Source organism: Psammomys obesus, unplaced genomic scaffold (genome assembly GCF_907164565.1).
Source record: "Psammomys obesus unplaced genomic scaffold, mPsaObe1.curated_primary_1811, whole genome shotgun sequence".
NCBI lineage: Eukaryota > Metazoa > Chordata > Mammalia > Rodentia > Muridae > Psammomys > Psammomys obesus.
In genome coordinates, this window is record NW_026587032.1 from 448,435 (window position 1) to 465,049 (window position 16,615).

General features: G+C 43.9%; 1 protein-coding gene across 1 annotated transcript in view; it reads left to right on the plus strand.

Annotated features, from left to right (window-relative positions):
* Positions 1–6,150: 6,150 nt before the first annotated feature.
* Sar1b (secretion associated Ras related GTPase 1B) overlaps positions 6,151–16,615 on the plus strand; it is a 30,893-nt gene continuing 20,428 nt past the window's right edge. Inside the window, exon 1 of the mRNA XM_055602844.1 lies at positions 6,151–6,282. The gene's annotated coding sequence lies outside the window, so the exon portion shown is untranslated. The remainder of the gene's footprint in view (positions 6,283–16,615) is intronic.

Below are 16,615 nucleotides of genomic sequence, written 5' to 3' on the forward strand. Positions count from 1 at the left end.
AGGCAGGAAGAGCTTGGATTCAAGACCTGTCGGGGCAAATTAACAGGATTCAGTTTCTAAAAAAAAAAGAATGTAGGCTTGTAGGCTGCTGGGAGAAAGTTTGCCTAACCTTGTACGAAGAAGCCCTGAGTTCAGAAATTTAAAGGCAGTTTTAATTCCTCCTCTGAGAGTTTACGTTAAGGTAGACAATTCAAACTTCCTTCTGGGGCGAGTGGTTTGTGGGATTCTTTTATTTTTTTTCCTTTAGTTTTTTTTTTTTTTTTTTTTAAATCCCAAAATAGACTTTTTGACTTTTAAGGCAAAGGAGAAGTAGAAACTGGTTGGTTACACAACATAATTACTGATATCAATAGTGATCTCAGCTACCTTCGTTCTACTTTGGTTTTTCCTGCTCCAAGCAGATGACAAAGTCCTTCACAGATATGTACTGCTGATTAAAATGTGTTATGCCATGGGTTTCACAACGTCAGGGGAAAGTACATCTTACCTAATTCATTTACCATCTAATGCCTGCTATGAAGTACCACATAGAAAAAGAGCACAATCTAAAACTATTGTCGGACAACCAAAAAGCAAAGAGTAACATATAAAAATCTATTCTAACCTTGATTTTATTATCATTTGCCTCAGAACCATACTAAAATACACTTGTTGTGAGTGGAATTTAACAATAAATTTTTTTAAAAAATGGTTGTTTTAACATTTATTTTCTGTATGTGTGAGTGCCTACACCCTGTGCATGCGATGCCCACAGAGACCAGAAGAGGGCATTTGTAGCCGGTATTTGCCACCTTTCTCCACCCTTATTAGCCCCCTAACACTAGATAGAGAAAAAAGGATAGAGGGGAAGGGGGTAGCACTATCAGACTGCTTCTTGCTGATTAGGAGCATCCAGTCCCTTGGGGCAAACTTGATCTTCGCTGTCAGGATATCTAATTTCTTATCTCTTTGTTTCTCTTTGCACATGACTACTTCCTTAATCAGCATATAACCACCAGCCAGCCAACAGCAGCAACCCCGCCTCTCAGGGTCCTAGCATTTATATACCCTCAGAAAAGTTTCCAGATTTCTAAATGTCACACCCTCACAGAAATTATCTGCAGCTGGCAAAATCACGCCCTTGCCAGAGCACAAGGCAAATCATAGTCAGCTGCCGTGAAGCAGCCTCTTATCTCCACACACATATTCCCATAACATTTCTGTGTTTTTTAAAGAAACCTAAATTCTCACTATAGGCATTACATCCGCTGACGCTGGAGCTGAACTTCAGCAATTGTGAACTCTCTGATGTGGGAGATGGAGAAGGAAACCTGGTCCTCTGTGCCAGCACAGCTAGTGCCCTTCACTGCTGAGTCATCGCTCCATTCCCCCACCCCTTATTACAAGATTCAGATAGGCTTTTTTAGGATGAAGATGATACTTTTAACCAAACTTTAATCACCTAAGAACATCTATAATAAAAATCCAAATTAAATATCTAAGAATAGTAAAAACAAACTAATAAAACAACAACAACAAAAACCAAGAACATAAGCTTTGCTCTAAGGAGGAACTAGAACCCGGAGAGAAACTGCTGAAGCTTTATGAGGTTAGAAAAAAAATGGTCAGTTTTCAATATTTAGGCATGGTTTCCAGCTTCTGTTGGTTTAATCCTCTCTTTACATTCAATTCCTCTAGAATAATATTGGTTTGTTGACCTTGGCACAGTGGTTTGATTTGGTTAAATCAGTCTTTCTTTGTACTTTGTCTTGTTTAAGCAATATCCATGTGTTCAGATTTTAAAAGTAAATAACCTCACTGGTCAAATCAGATAAATAACTATAAATAGTTTACTAATAAGTAAGCAATTTTGTTCCAACCCTAAATTTCTCTGATGCTATTATTAATCCCCAAACTATGGGTAAATCTCTGAATGCTTTTCATATTTTCAATTAGTCAACTTTAAGGTACTGAGAAGAGGTCAAATGTGCTATGCACATCTGTAATCCCAGCATTTGGGAGAGGCAGGCAGGTCTCTGTGAATTTGAAGCCAGCCTGCTCTACATAGTTCCAGAACAGCCAGAACTATGTAGACCCTGTCTAAAAAAAAAAAAAAAAAAATTCACTCTCTTTGTAGTTCATGCAGAATGATTTCAGTTATAGACATTTATTTGAACAAGTTTCATTCTCTGAAGCTCACTTGCCGCTCCATTTTAGTAACAGTTCCTTTGCCCTAATTTGCCTGTACCAGGACACCTGCTGGCATGTGATGTCAGTTGTCGTGAAGCACCAAGTAGAGTCATCACACACAGCAAGTCAGGGAGCTGCCTTGCTTTTGGGGGCTCATGGTTCCCAACCTTCCCACTGCAGCGACCCTTCAATACAGTTCCTCATGTTGTGGCGACCCCAACCATAAAATCATTTTCAGTGCTCTGAAAGATAACTAATTTTTCTACTGTTCTGAACCATTATGTAAAAGTCTGTGTTTCCCAATGGTGAGCCCCATGAAAGAGTTCTTCAACACCTCACCCCAGGACGTGACCCACAGGTTGAGAACCACTGAGCTAAAATGAATAATTTTTTTTTTTAATCTAGCTGTAGTGAGAATAACTAATAGGAGGGGAAAGACTAGAATTGCTTTACCTGAGAACCAAAAAAGGCAGTGTGCCCCACTGTACCTTGTGCAGAACAGAGATGGAAATGCATTAACCCCTGGGCTTTGCTATTTCTTTATTCCTGCTAACCACATGAAACCTTGTTTTTTTCACAACATATATATTTTTCCCTCATATTTTTCCTCAACTTGACTCCCTGTTTCTCTCTTCCTGTTGACCCAACCCAGGCCCTGGTTACCTCTCACCTACCTGACTGCAGCTGCCTCATTGCCAAACTAATCTCAAACCTCAAGCTTTCAGTTTTGACTTAATATAACCTGTGTACTGTTGCCATGTGAAACCTCCCCAAACACAGTCCTAACTATGCTTTTCTTGTTTTGCTCAAAACCTCTAAGATGTTTTTGGTTTTTTTGAGAAAGTGCCTCTCTATGTAGTTCTGGTTCTTTGGAACTTGCTGTGAAGACGGAGCTGGCCTTGGATTCAGATAGCCTCTGATTCCCAAATGCTGGGACCAAAGGAATGGTCTGCCATGCCTGGCTAAAACCTCTTAAGAGTTTGAGAGTTGAGGTTCTCCAAGCCTCGGGCTAGGTTTTTTTTTTTTTTTGGGGGGGGGGGGGGGGGGGAGAGTGGGGAGATTTTGTTTGGTTTGGTTTTTCTTATAGTTTTGGTTGTGAGCCTAGCAACAGCTGAGCCATCTCTCCAGCCCTGGTTTGGTATTTCAAGACAGGGTTTCTCTGTGTATCCCTGGCTGTCCTGAAACTAGCTCTGTAGACTAGACTGGCCTCAGACCCAGAAATCTGCTTGCCCCTGCCTCAGCCTCCCAAATGCTGGGATTAAAGGTATGCACCTGGTAAAGGTACCCTCCTGGTACCGCAGGCTAGTTGAATGTAGTTAAACAGTTGCTGTATTTACTGCTTTTTGTATGCTGTTCTGTCTGGTTCTACACAGGGTCTCATGTGGTCCTGGCTGTCCTCAGACTTGCTGTACATTCATTCGAGGCCATCTGAACTCCTGACTGTCCTGTCTCCTCCTCCCAGCTGTGCTTACAAGGCTGCACCACCATACTTGTCAATGGTTATTGTTTCTTCATAATATCGGTTGCTTCTGGATATTAGTCTCAATTCTACAGAAGCAGGAACCGAAAGCTGAAGAGACCTGTACCCATGGAACTCGTGTGGACAGATCAAGTGTTGTGTTTTACAACACTGCCCATGCTAGTAATATTAAAGTTCTTAAAAAAAATGATCTTAATTTCTATTTTTCTGTTCTTTCAAATTTTAAATAATAAAAATGTCTTCCTTCTTTCTGTGTGGAAGAATGGTAAGCATGCCATGGTGCACCTGGGGAAGTCAGATGACAACTTTCTCAGGAGTTGGTTCTCTTTATTCAATCTGTAGGTTCTAGGGATTGAACTCCAGTTGTCAGCCTTGATGGCAGATGTCTTAACCTGCTGAGCCATCTCACTGGCCTTCCCTCAAAAAGATTGGGGGATTTGGGGATGGGGATATGGCTCAGTCAGTAAAATGCTTGCCTTGAAAGATGTGGACCTGAGTTTGATCCCCAAAACCATGTTAAAAAAAGAATCCCAGCACAAAAGTTCATGCCTATGCCAATAGCAGTGCTGGCTGGTGAGGATCTGGCAGGATCCCTGGAGCTGGCCAGCCAGAGTCTACCTAATCTGTGAACTCCAGATTTAGGGGCTGCTGGCTAATTTATGTCAACTTGACACAAGCTAAAGGCCTTTTAGAAGAGGAACCCTCACAGGTGGATCTATGAGTTCAAGGCCAGCCTGGTCTACATAGTGAGTTCCAGAACAGCCAGGAAACCCTGTCTTGAAAGAAAAGGGAACCTCAGTTGAGAAAAGGCGCCCCCCTATCAGATTGACGTGTGGTACATTTTCTTGATGATGTGGGAAGGGCCAACTTATTGTGGGTGTTGCCATTCCTGGGCAGGTGGTACCAGGATATAGAAAAAGTGGGTTGGGCAAGACAGTAAGCAGCACTCCCCCATGGCCTCTGCATCAGCTCCTGCCATTGAGTTCCTGCCCTGATTCCCTCAGTGATGGACTATGATCCAGGCATGTAAGCTGAAATCAACCCTTTCCTCCCCATGTTGCTTTGGTCATGTGTTTCATCACAGCAATAGAAAGCCTAAGACAATGCGAGACTCTGAATCAGTAAGGTGAGGGAGATGTCTCAACAGTTTTCAGTGTTTCCTCCTTCAGCAAGAAGACTAGAATTTGGGGACTGGAGGGATGGCTCAAATGTCAAGAGCTCTTAACTGCTTTTGTGGAGGATTGGGTTCAATTTCCACCACCTGCATAGTGGCTCAACCTTTTGTAAGTCCAGTTCCAGGGAACCCAACACTTCTAACTTCTTGGGCTTCTGTATGCACACAGTGCACATTTATACACTTAGGCATAGTGTGTGTGTGTGTGTGTGTGTGTGTGTGTGTGTGTGTGTGTGTTCTGCTTTTAAAAAGAGGACCTGTAGCCAAGCAGTGGCACTGCATGCATTCAATCCCCCAGCACTGGGGAGGCAGAGCCAGAGGCAGGCAGATCTTTGAGTTGGAGGCCAGCCTGGTCTACAAAGTCAGTTCCAGGAAAGATGGGACTACACAAAGAAACCCTGTCTGGAAACACTCTCTCTCTCTCTCACACACACACACACACATGCACGCACGCACGTGTAGGAGACATGAATTTGGTTCTTGAACGAATATAAATGTGTGTGCATGGAGTTTCAGAAGGTAGAAACAGGGGATCCCCGGGGAGACTACTATTTCAGCAAAGTCCAGGTCGATAAAGAGACCCTGCTTTAGCCTGATGCTGTTGCACACCTGTAATCCCAGCACTTGAGAGGCCGGGCCCCGGCAGATCTCTGCGAGTTCAAGGCCAGTGTGGTCTACAGAATGTGTTCCAGGACAGCCAGGGCTACAGGAAGGAAGGAAGGAAGGAAGGAAGGAAGGAAGGAAGGAAGGAAGGAAGGAAGGAAAGAAAAACAACAACAAAACGGTAGAGAGAGATCTTCAAAGAGTAACTCAGGATAATTTCTGATAGTCAAATTGGAGCCTGCTAATGTGCGCGCCCACACACATGTGAAGACAGACAGGACGCGGGCATGGTGGTGCTCACCTTTAATTCCAGCACAATGGAGGTAGAGCAAGGCAGATTGCTGTGAGTTCACAGCCAGCCTGGTCTACAGAGCGAGTTCAGGACAGCTAAGGCTACACAGAGAAACCCTGTCTCGAAAAACCAAAACAACCAACCATCCAAAAAAAAAAGAGAGAGAGAGAAAGAGAAAGAAAGAAAGAGAAAGAAGGAAGGAAGGAAAGAAAGGAAAGAGAGAGAAAGAAAGAAAGAAAGAAAGAAAGAAAGAAAGAAAGAAAGAAAGAAAGAAAGAAAGAAAGAAAGAAAGAAAAGATGCCAAGGACAATTTTCTCATATGTCTCTTGAGGTTGGTGTGAAGAGGCCCGGAACTGGCCCACAAGGATTGGTGGCGAGGCTGCAAGGAGGCGGAACTGAGGGCGAGCGGCGCCAGGGTCCTGCGGACTGTCACTGGCGAGGCACTCGCCGACCCGGAAGGAGCTGAGGAGAGCCGGTGCCCTGGCAGCCATAGCGCTTTGCAGAGCCGGCTTGGAGCGTGTAGGGCGGGCGCGGAACAGGGAGTTGCGTTCTCTGGAGTCGCAGGTGAGTGGCAGTGCCCTCCCCGGGGGGAAAAGTGCTGGCGACAGCTGTAGCTCTCCAGAAGGCGCACTGTTTAGGCTGTACACTCGTCCAGAACCCTCGTCCCTGCTCCTTTGCGAATGGGGAGCCTTTTTTTTTTTTTTCTTTTTTCTTTTTACCCCGGTGCTAGGGACTACAAGTCCGGTCCGTGCCTACGGAGACCATGCTGGTGGCCCTTGGTGTAGGACAAGGGTTGTCACACACGCAATTATTTTAGGAAAGAGTGACAAGACCACACACGAGCCTCTTTCCTTCCACTGGGCCTCAGTTTCCTCACTTGGTAAGATGAAGGCTTCAGGGGTCATTGACAGCTGGAGAGGCTGGGACGCTCTGCGTTGTCCCTATTAGTGTGGGGACCAACTGAGCTTCATTCTCAGTAGTTATCATCTTGCCATGCTCAAGCCTAGTTGAGTGGAGGGGACAGATACCAGGCGGGGAAAGTCAAGATTTTCCAACAAGATAAAAATTTGTTTTGAAACATCCAGGTGTGGCCTTGTTAGCTGAAGAAATCAAATTCAGGAGTTTAACGTATTGGAATGAAGAAAATCAAACCTACTGGCTCGTATTTGAACATTCTTACATTAAGCTCTATGTGGTATCTTACCTTGAATATTTGTGTCCCATGTTAAAATATTGGTCAGAGTACTTGCACTGAAACAGATGAAAGAAGGAAGGTACCACTCGCACAACACTGCAGTTTTCGAAGGAAGACAGTCCTGTTGTCTCTGTTTTACAGATGACCAGGAAGGGTGGCTTTACAGTGTGCGGTGGTGGGTGGTGTCAGTAAAGCAGGGAGGGCAACCTGTGGCTACCAGGGTACCTTGTAGTGGATTTGTGTTTGTGACCAAAATATTTTGACCTTTAAAAAATTTATGAACTTAGGCAGGCACCCTGACCCTATAATTCCACCTACGCAAGAGGGCAGGGGCATCATCTGAGCCAGGACTGCCTGGGTGACATACCCAAGATCCTATCTCAAGAGAAAAAGTGCCCCCCCCCCATGTTAAGATATTCCCTAGGCATTTGTGAGTTTACAAAAATGGAAAGTCTCCCCATTGTAAAAATGTTAGAAAAGTTATTGTGATTTTGAAAGTTTGCAGTTTAGATAAAGTGCAATCTAACCTTCCTTTGCCTTGTCCTATTGTGCTAGAGTGGAAATGCAAGCAGGACTTGCCACAAAGGAGCAGCCTATCAGAAATGGAAATCACTGCCACCTCATTCAGAGCTGACAATCTAGAGTGCTATAGTAGTGATTCACCGAGTATCTCCTCCCCTCTCTTAAGTACACAGTTGGCTGAAATTCACTTAAATTACTTTTACGATGAAGTTAAAGTTCCTCATTTGTATGTAGTTTTTAGAAAAAAGTTTGGTTGTTGTTTCAAAATCTTTTATGGCGTGTAATATTGTGAGTGTCTGTGTTAGAAGTCAGACTAGGGAGCACATGTCGAAGTCGGAGAACATATTGAGGGAACTGAATGCTTTCCACCATGTGGGCTTCTGAAATTAAACTCCGGTTATCAGGCTTGGAGATGAGCACCTTTACCTAATGAACCCTCTCTCTGTGTTTTGAGGATGGAATTTGTTATCAGGTATGCCTGTTTGCATTGTCTTAGTCCACTAGAGGCAAGTCCAAGTTTAGTCAATACTCAGTCTCACAACATTCTTTTTGTTGTGGAGACTAGATCTTGTTATATAGCCAGGCTGGCCTTTTTGAGATCCTCCCCCATCAGCCTCTCAAGTTCTCTCTGTTGTTGTTGTTTTCTTCTTCTTCCTCTTCCTCTCTCTCCCTCTCTCCCTCCCCCTCCCTTCCTTCTTTCCTTTTTATACTAGCCTTTTGACAGAGGTTCTTTTTTTCTCTCTTTTTTTCACTTTTTTTTGTCTTTTTTGAGACAGGGCACAGCTGTCCTGAACTCACTTTATAGACCAGGCTGACCTTGAATTCACAGAGCTCTGCCTGCTTCTGCCTCTCGTGCTGGGATTGAAGGCTACCTAGCCCAGCTCAACTTGGTCAAGCAGTTTTACCTGGTAGCACAGGCTGACCTTGAACTCACAGAGCTCTGCCTGCTTCTGCCTCTCGTGCTGGGATTGAAGGCTACCTAGCCCAGCTCAACTTGATCAAGCAGTTTTACCTGGTAGCACAGGCTGGCCTTGAACTTGATATGTAACTGAGGAGGATTTGAACTTTGGGTTTCCTCTCTGCTTCCCAAGCACTAAGATTACAGACCTGTGTGCTGTCCCATGCCTACTTTATGTGCTGTTGGGGATCAAACTGTGCAAGCTAGGTAGGCAAGCACTCTCCTAACTGAGCTTCATCTCCAGCCAGGCCTTTGTATTTCTAGTGGCAAGTTAGATTACAGATAGCATCCTATCTAAATGTCTTATATGCCATGTTGAGCATGTAGAGACCAGAGTCCAGCCTGTGGAAGTCAGTTTTCTCCTTTGACTATGTTCTAGGGATCAAACTCTGTTCTGCTTCTCTGCCAACAAGTTGTCTTACCCACTGAGCCATCTTGCTGACCCTTCCTTGCTATTTTTTTTAATTAGTTATTTTAAGTTAGCATACAAAGTAATGGGTTTTATTGTGACTGTTTTATTTTGTTTTTGTTTTTGTTTTTCGAGACAGGGTTTCTATTTGTGGCCTTGGCTGTCCTGGACTCGCTTTGTAGACCAGACTGGCCTCGAACCCACAGAGATCCACCTGCCTCTGCCTCCCTGAGTGCTGGGATTACAGGCCTGTGCCACCACAGCCCAGCTTATTGTGACTTTTTTAAAGTTTTATTTTATTTTATATGTATGGGTGTTTAACCTTCATGTATGTATATGTACTGCATGCATTACTGATGCTTGTGGACCAAAAGAGGCCATCAGTTCCCCTGGAACTGGAGTTACAGATGTTGTGAGCCACCATGTGGGTACTGGGAACTGAGGCTGGGTCAGCAGGAATAAGAGGTCTTAACCACTGAGCTGTCTCTCCAGCCCCTATTTTAGTATTTTCATACTCATGTATTATTGTGCCTTGCTTGTGTTTTCTGTGCTGGTGTTAGTCATCATTGTTGTCTGTTGGAGACAGACTCTCATTAGTCCAAGTTGGCCTAAACTCACTATGATCTTGTCACATCACAAATGTTGGAGTTACAAATTACAATCAAGTACACCATACCTAAATCTTCCTTCCCCTTATCATTTTGTAGCCAGGAGCAGTGGCGCACACCTTTAACCCTAGCACTGGGGAGGCAGGAGCAGGCAGATCTCTTGTGAGTTCAAAGCCAGCATGGTCTACATAGTGAATTCCAGGCCAGTCAGGACTACTCAGTTACCCTGTCTCAATAAAAATAAAAAAAGAATCAAATCATGATGTAGTTCCTGCTGGTCTCAAACCAGAAATCCTTCTGCCTTAGTCTTAGCCTAGAGCTGTGATCAGGTGTGTGCCACACTGGTTGGTTTGTAGTGAAATTTCTGTATCTGGGTTTGCAGGACACTGTCCTAGTACTTTTTATGGTAGCAGTCAGTGACAGTGGGCTGGTGAGTAGCTCCTGAGGTAAAAGTGCTTGCTGCACAAGCCTGGCAACCTGAGTTCAAGCCCCAGACCCACAGAGCTATCCTCTAACCTCCACACAGGTGTCATGGCACACCTCATATACACACCCACACGATAGTAAGTCAGTAGATTTTTAAATGAAAATACTATTATTTTTTTCATGTTAAAAGTTATTAATATTAAGTTGGGCATGGTGGCATATGCTTACAACCCCAGTATTTGGGAGATGAAGGAAGAACCAGCCTGAGCTACATGATAATTTGTCCTAAGGAAAACAACCGAAAAAATTCAAGCATAAGGATTCTGTTTCCTTATGAGTTTTAGCATAAAATGTTCATTTAAGGTTTTTAAATTTGCTTTTATTTTGAATGATAGCTTTGTTGAACTAGACTTGGCATACCATAACATTCACCCTTTTACAGTGCTCAGAGTGTTCTCAATATAGACGCAATGTTACACAACCTTGACCACTAATTCCAGAACATTTTTCCTCACCTCTGAAAGCAGCCCAGCCCCCATTAGCAGTGGCCTGGCCTCCTATCCCCCTCTGACAGCACTAATCTGCTTGCTCTCAGATTTGCCTGCATGGACACTTCACACACAGAATTCTCCATACAAGTTCAACGGGACAGTTTTAAGCAGTGATTTGTAACCTGAGTTCTGTTTGTTGCGCTGATTTTCCTGTTACCTGAGCAGATTGCTTTTTAATCTGCAGAGCTTTTTCCTGTTTGGTATTCATGCAATAAATAAATCTGCTGACGTGGTGTGTTTCCTTGTCAGTGACCTTTGCTCTTCACATGTCTCTGTGATGTGTCCCTGGGTTGTGTAACCTGTTCTCAGGGCTCAGGTGTCTGTTTGTAGCTAAATGACTTTTATTCTTCGTTGGGTGTTTTTATTTTTACTTCTACTTGAAAAACAAAAACAAATACCTAATTCAGTTTTAATAATTCCTGGCTTGTTTTGAGGGCTTAGTAAATTGTAATTTTTATAGAACTATAAATATCTGTCTTCTCAAGTAGAGTTTCTCTGTGTGACTAGATCATTTTTCTGTTATAAATTTTATAACAGCAGATTGGTCCTACCCTTTTCCTTCAAGGCTTACCATGTTCCGCTCGCCACCATTTCTTGTAGCTCTCCCTAACAAACCATCCCAGGAAAGACTTTGCCTCTTGACTCAGTGCTGCTTTTATAGCAGTGCCCTGTGCTCTTTTAGCTGAGTCTACGACCTGTCACGTGGACAGTGCACCTCCTCTTCCTGTACCTTTCACCCCAATGTCTCCTTATCTTTCCATGCTGGTGCCCGACCTTAGAGCTGCCACCACCCAGACACAAACTTCTTTGAACCCTGCTCTTCCATTCTGAAGCACGTGGTCTGCTTCACTTCTCTCCCTTTTTACTAGAGCCACAATTGCTTTCTTTTGGTTTCCAGACCGTCCGTCTGCTCCGCTGGTTCTGTTCTGTGGGAAGCCTGCCTTTGGCCACCACTCACCACTGTTCTTACCGTCATCCTTTCGTCTGCTCAGCCTGGACCGAGAGGCACTGCTGGTCAGCTCCCAGCAGTGCCTCTCACGCAGCCCTCCAAGTGCTGGTCCTCATGTTCTGCTTTTCTCCCCTTAGCCTCAGGGTCACACTCAAGGTCTTCTCCTCTGGTCCCCTTTTTTTCTCTATCCTGGAAGTCTGAATTTTCTAAAGCCCAACATCACTGAAGGTGGGGTGTAAGGTGGGGGTGTTGCAAGTAAAAAAAAAAAAAATCAGTGCTGATTGGCACTGCTGTGAATGTTTGTTAGAGCTCCAAAAAAAAAAAAAACACTTTTTTTTTTTTTTTTTTTTTTAAACTCAATGCTAGCTGGGCTGTGATGGTGCATGCCTTTATTCTCCAGGAGGGAGAGGCAGGTGGATCTCAGAGTTCAAGGAGAGCCTGGTCTACAGAGTGAGTTTCAGGACAGCCAGGACTACGCAGAGAAACCCTGTCTCAAAAAAAAAAACAAAACAAAACAAACAAATAAACAAACACAGTGCTAGGGATCAAATCCTGGTCATTTTATGTGCTTGGCAAGTATGCTCCTGCTGAGCTACACCCTCAGCCTTTTGAACAATTGTTTGTTTGTTTAATATATACAAGTGCTCTCTTTTCATGCACACCAGAAGAGGGAATCAGATTCCATTACAGATGGTTGTGAGCCACTGTGTGGTTGCTGGGAATTGAATTTAGGACCTCTGGAAGAGCAGCCAGTGCTCTTAACAGCTGAGCCACCTCTCCAGCACTGAACAATCATTTAACTTGATCCACCAATACAGTACCTGTACTATATATTTCAAGTTTTCCTCACTTCCAGTTTTTAAGATAGGGTTTCACTATATGTGTAGCCCACGCTGGCCTTAAAGTCAGTCTTCTAACTCAGCTTCCTAAATTCTGGGATTACAGGCATGTGCTACCGGGCTCTACCCCTCTTCATCTTTGGAGTCAGATTCCTGCCAACTCCACAGATTTCCTAGGCCTCTCTTCCTCTACTTACAGAAGGAGTGCTCTCAGTTCAAGCTCCCCGTCAGACTTTGTTCTTTCTTTTGGTTAGTTGTCACCCTCTTTTCTCTATTGTGTAACTCTCTGTCCTGGAACTTGCTTTGTAGACCAGATTGGCCTTCAGCTCACAGAGGTCCACCTGCCTCTGCCTCCCTAGTGCTGGGATTAAAGGGGTGTGCTACCATGTTTGACTCTTCTAGAATTTTTTTCCTTTCAGTTTATCATTATATCCAAGCCTCATCCTTCCTGGAGAACAAAATCTTATTTCCCTCATTCCATTTCAAATTTATTTATATAGACTTCAGCTATCTAGCTCAGGCTGGCCTGGGACCTCCTGACTCAGACTCCTCATTGCTGGGATTATAGAAGCATTCTATCACATCCATTTCAGACTTTTTAAAAATCTATTTTACTTTTTAACTTTTATATTTATTATTTTATAAATACCAGAGTTTTGCCTGTATTTATATTATGTGTACCAGTGCCTAAAATGTATGAAGAGGACATCAGATCTCCTAGGACTGGGGTTACAGATGGTTGTAAGCCACCATGTGGGTCCTGGGAATCAAACCTGTGTCCTCTGCAAAAGCAGCCAGTGCTGTAACCACTGAACCAACTCCAGCCTATGGTTCAAACTTTTGGAAAGAGGAAGAGTATCTGCTCACTGTCCCTCTGTCTTTGGCCTCTGTTCCTCATTCATGGCTCAGTAATAAGAGCATCCAGCTTCACACTGTGCATTTTGTGGTGTGTGTGTGTGTAGACAGGCAGGCATGGTTTGCATGGAGGTCAGAGAATGCATTTGGGGAGTCAGTGTCACCTTCGACTTCACTGAAGCAGGGTCTCCCTTGTCTCTGCTGCTGTGCCGTGTATTCTACTCCAGTTAGCTGCCCTCTCCCCCAAGCTTCTAGTACACTTCCCGTGTCTGTGTCCTGTCTCGCCATAGGAGTACAGTGACTACAGATGTCTGCCACCGCGTCTGCCTTACATGGGTTTGGGGGGGGCACCCTTGGGTTATCTTTTACCTGTTGAGCCTTCTCCCTGACTGTTTTGTGTGTTTAGCTCATCTGATTTTTACCACATGCTGACAGGTGTTTCAGAAGAAACTTGTAACTTTATGTCTCAGAGGTAGGATTGTCTCTGCTGTAGTCCTGGCCACAGGTCCTCCTACAACATGGCTGCATCAAAGGCCTCTCAGGCAGTCAAAATGTGGCTCTGTGTAACTAAGCCAGCTATGGCTTCTCTGCAGCTGCATTTGGCATCACTAACTTCTTTCATTTTTCGCTACTCACTCTTCTGGTTCTTCTGGCCTTCCTGCATTCCATGGTCCACCCCTGTTTTCCCTGAGAGATCATGACAAGTGTGACTTATTCATAGCATTTTGATGGGTATCAGAGGCAGGAAGACTTTAAGCAGACACAATAGAACACATTCTGATGACAAAGAGTGTGTCACCAATACTTTGACCCAAGGAAAACTACAAGAAGGGAAGTAATATGTGTTAAGCTTGGAAAGGTAATTAAGAGAGAACTAGAGAAGATTCTGGAATACTAGACTAGGAATTACTGATTGAATTATTTCTCAGCTCAAGACTTGTGGAAGCTCTTCATCTGTCATATAGGCTGTAGAGAGTCGGTGGACAGTTTGTCACCTAAATTATTATACTGAAATAAGAGGTAAAACTGAGGCTGTCCCCAGCAAATAGAGAGCTGTTGTCACCCTGGCCGTGCAAGCAAGTCACTTCCAAGATGGCATTTTGGCAGAGCTGCCCTGGAGGCAGTGCTTGGTGGGTGGGGCCAGATTTTGCAATATAGTTAGTAGTTTAAGATGTGACCCTTTTTTTGGTGACTATAGGCATCTATAGTCTGTGCTAAGCAAATCAGATTTTGTAATCAGGAGGCTTCTGCAGGTACCAGACAGAGTCTAGTTTGCAAGCCCTTGATAAGACTGTGGTTTAACTGAATGCGAGATGTGATTTAAATAAACAAACAATAAAAACCACTGGTATTGCTCAGTGGTGGAGAGCTTGTCTAGCCTGTCTGAGGCTATGGGTTGATCCTGAGCACTGCAGGGGTAAAGGGTAATGATTTACACTTGCTATGAATTTAGTTTTGTGCTAGGAATTATACTTAGGACCCTCCCAAACACTACTCAAGTTCTCTATATGTAGGCTATATGCAGAGCTCTCCTTTTGCTGGTTTTGGGACTGGTCCCACTAAGTTTCCTTTGCTGGTCTTAAACTGTGTGCTCAGTACCTCAGGCAAACCTTGAACTTGAGATCCTCTTGCCTCGGCCTCCCAAGTAACTAGAGATACAGACTTGTGCCCTTAGACCTAGCTCATTTTTGTGTTTTTTTGAGACAGGATATCTTTGTGTACCAGATGATGGCCTAGAACTGGATAAGTAGCTCAAGCTGGCCTTGAATTCAGGTTCCTCCTGCCATGGTCCCCCAATGCTGAAATGACAGGAATGCATCACCATACTCAGACTTGTTAAGGAGCTTTAGAGCCACCATGGTGTGAGATAAGGGAGAGTATGGGCACAGAAGTCAGAAAGGTACAGATTTGAAACTTAGATGCACCGATCACTGAAGCTGACATTTTTGTTCACTATAACCAGTTTCTTCTATAGGATGGGAACACCAGTATATTGGAGGGGTTTTGGTGTTTAGTGGTGAGATAGAGATATCTAGATACAGATAATTGCTGAATACTGTAGGCTGTGCAATAGAAGTAACACCTGCTGGGGTATGCTTGAGTGTTCCACTTCTTCATATCTGTGCTACTAACTTACTCTTCACAACAGCTCAGCCGCTGTTACCCCATTTTACAGGTGAGGGAAGTAAAGTCAGTTGCTTAAGGTAGACAGGAAGTGATCAGGTTCAGAGTTCAGGTTTAACTCTAGACCAGTGGTTCTCAACCTGTGGGTCACGACCCCTTTGGCAACCATTTATCTCCAAAAATATTACATTATGATTCATAACAGTAGCAAAATTACAGTTATGAAGTAGCAAGAAAAGTAATTTTACGTCTAGGGGTCACCACAACATGAGGAGCTGCATTAAGGAGCTGTGGCATTAAGTAGCTTGAGAACCACTGCACTAGGAATATTTATAGAGATTCAACAAACGGTAACTGGATTGGTTTTGGTTTTTTGTTTTTTTTTTTTTTTTTTAATGACTGTAGTGAGGTGGCCTACACTTATGGTTCCAACACTCAGGAAATGGAAAACTGGAGGATTGAAAGTTTGGGATTAGTCTAAAACATGTAACAAGACCCTGTGTCTCGACCCCCATCTCACCTGCAGCCAACATAAGATAACTGAATGGGTGATTCAGCACTGTTTCTTCTTCTATATATTGTGGGTGAGGAGCAAGAAGTGTAATGCCAAACTTGGCATGATAGGGCGCACGCCTATGATCCCAGCATTTAGGGAGGCAGAGGCAGGTAGATCTCAGTGACAAGGCCAGCTTGGTCTACAGGACAGCCAAGGCTACACAGAGAAACCCTGTCTCGAGAAACAAACGAAACAAAAAGAAGTGTAGTGGTTGTCTAGTGTGACTTAGGAGTCTCCCTTCAGTAGTTGCATCATTGATTGATTTCAGTTTGTTTCCTCAAACTTTCTGTGAAACTGCAGATCACCTCATCCTGCTTCACCTCCCAAGTCCTAGAACGACACCATATCAATATTTTTGTTGTTTTAAGATTTCTTTTCTCTTTTTCAAGACAGGGTTTCTCTGTGTAGCTCTGGCTGTCCTGCACCTCACTCAGTAGACCAGGCTAGCCTCGAACTCAGCGATCCACCTGCTTCTATCTCCCAACTGCTGCTATTAAAGGCATGCACCACTGCCCTGTTGTAAGATTTTTATATATGTGCGTGCATGTGTGTGTGTGTGTGTGTGTGTGTGTGTGTGTGCGTGCGTGTGGTGTGTTCACAAGCATAAGTGCAGTTGCCTTTGGAGTCCAGAAGAGGATGTCATATGCTCTGGGGCTGGAGTTATATGATAGCACCTGATGTAGGTACTATGAACCTAACTTGGGTTGACTGGAAGACCAGTAAGTACACTCTTAACCACTCAGCCATCTCTCCATTGCTGTCTGTTGTTCTAAGACAGAACCTTGTAGCTCAGGATGGCCTCAAATTTGCTATATAACTAAGAATGATCTTGAACTTATGGTCCTCTTGCTTCCGTTTCCCAAACTCTGAGGGTACAGTCATGAGCCACAAGACTCATGTTTCAT